Here is a 2,543-nt window from a genome sequence, read left to right on the forward strand (position 1 = left end):
CTTAAAATTCGACTTATCGGTGTTATAATTTTTAAACATTCGATTTATATAGGTTATTTTAACATTCAGAGATATAGAGAGTTCAAGAGAATGTGAGTAATTTCGAAGGAATTCGAGTTATCGATGTCCAACTGTATATGTTTTCCCAGCTAGTTCTGCGGGGACTTCTCTCCTCGCAGCCCTTTGCTGTAGCAAAGAAGCCATATGAACAAATATCACCATTAGAACAAAAAAAGTCACCTACTAGCCCCTTTGATTTCGAAAAAGACAAAAAACAAAATCTTTTCAGTTTTACGTCCCACGCTTTTCCCGTGTAGGCTAAAGGAAACTGATGATGAGAAGTGAATGAAATGGTGGAATGAAGTCGGGGAAAACCGAAGAACTCCGAGGAAACCAAGGGCGCCGATCCTCGGGGGCCAGGGGGCCCGGTCCCCCCCCAAAGCTCATGGGGCCCCTCCCCCTGTATTTTTATGAATATGTATTTAGATGTATTTTTCTTGTTATATGTATTTTTTATGAATGCCCCCCCAAAGTTACAGAGAAATCAGCGCCCCTGGAGGAAACCCTTGCACTTCGTGTTTCTCCACCGCAAATCCCACTTGGTGTGAGCTAGGGATCGCACCAGGGACCTGATGCACCAGAGGTGAACGCTGTACCATCGATACTACACGTAAAGTTTTGATAATTATCATAATGCCATATTTATTGGTGATCGTTTTCACTGTTGTTATTCTACGTTCAAGGACCTATTCTAAGTGTGCTATCTGATGTTATTCTGTGTTGGACAATGCTAAATGTTTTAATAGTTTTAACATTTAAATATGTTTTAATTTTTGAACATTTCTGACATTTTAACAATAAGCAAGGTGTCAAAAAAAAGTTTGGTGCTAATTTGAAATGCTCTAATGCTCAAATCTCACATACACAAATTAATGACACGGTTAGCGTACGCGCCTTTAGCGTGGGAGACCCGGGTTCCATTCCCGGCGGGAGCTCATGTGGTTCGGATTTCACGTTAATCAGTAGGTCCCGTCTCATATAACCTCGCTGCTGAAAGGGGCGTTAAACTCGAATCAACTCAACTCAACAAATTAATGACAAGATAATTTAAATATGAGCACAGTGTTACTTGTAATTCAGTAGTATGAGCTTTTACACTAAATTAAGACCTTTTTTTATCATTGTAAGAGAATTTCAGCTCTAGGCCCTGAGGGGACAACTACAGTTTAAAGAAAAATCGCACATTTAATAAGCTGTGGATGGAAGCAGTATCTCTATGTGAGCATACAGTAAAACGTTACGTTAAGTTACGTTACATTACGTTATTTGATGCCTTTGCGCTGAAGACCGACCTGTATCCGAAAGGCATGTAATGGTAGTTCTCAGACTCTTCACTAGATGGCAACAGAGGGTATCTTGTCAACGACTGTAAATACAGCTTTCCCCAATAGATGGTAGGCACAGTATGTCACACACTGCATTCTAAATTAAAGCTCTCTGCTAGATATAATCATACAGCACATAGAAAACTGATACAAACATAATCAATTCTTACACAAGTATACTTTTCATAAGACGTAATTATTAGAAGATATCTAAAACAAAAATGTCCCTGTTATTGCTTATACTTACAAACACAAACCAAGCTCCGGCATGGTCTAGTGGCTAGGATACCTGGCTCTCACCCAGGAGGCCCGGGTTCGATTCCCGGTGCCGGAAAAGCCAAATTTTTGTCTCTAGTGCAAAATAATAATTACAATACATACCATTATTAACATTTACGTTAAGCGCGTGTTTGTTTCACTGGTAACCATGTAGAAGAAGTCCAAAGAAAAAAAAATGTAATACGAGATTTCGATGCTTTTGCATGTTTTATGGTCACTACAAGTCGAGGGGAATACACTCCTTGGATTCTGTCCGTCTGTACCTTTCCAAGCAACATGTAGAGACTTTACAAGCAGCTATACCAGGAAGGGGGATGTACCATCGTTTATTTTCTGTAATAATGTAAATATAAGAAAAGTGAATCACACATATATACAGTATGTAATTGATAAATGGAAAGTTCGACAATTTAAATCATTACATGCCATAAAAATATATAATAAAAATATGGTCAAGTTGAATAGTATCTAGTCTTTATAAAGGTCTATATGTTACGTACCTAAGTACTTGCAAAGTAAAAAAACAGAAACAGTTATCTATTTTAATACTTAAATATAATTGTTGTTGTTGGAAAAGTACCGTTTATTGCTATTGTTTTATCTGCTATAACTACCAGGTCTCCTGTTCCTGCTGTTGTTCAAATTTAAATGTATTTTCCTTGTTACTTGAGGCACTATGCTACCTACTTATTATTATTATTATTATTATTATTATTATTATTATTATTATTATTATTATTATTATTATTATTATTATTATTATTATTATTATTATTATTATATTTGGAATTATCTATGAACCCACTATTAATTTGTGAGGCTTACGCACAAAGGATGCTGCGAATAGCTTGTTTACAGTTTTCATTCAACTCTCAGAAG

At 36.5% G+C, this 2,543-nt stretch overlaps 1 non-coding gene across 1 annotated transcript; it reads left to right on the forward strand.

The window, feature by feature from the left end:
• The first annotated feature begins 1,647 nt into the window (after window positions 1-1,647).
• Window positions 1,648-1,719, forward strand: TRNAE-CUC (transfer RNA glutamic acid (anticodon CUC)). Its single transcript has one exon. It is a non-coding gene; the product is annotated as a tRNA-Glu (tRNA).
• Window positions 1,720-2,543: the final 824 nt, after the last annotated feature.

Source organism: Thermobia domestica, chromosome 5 (genome assembly GCF_964235325.1).
Source record: "Thermobia domestica chromosome 5, izTheDome1.hap1.1, whole genome shotgun sequence".
Lineage (NCBI taxonomy): Eukaryota > Metazoa > Arthropoda > Insecta > Zygentoma > Lepismatidae > Thermobia > Thermobia domestica.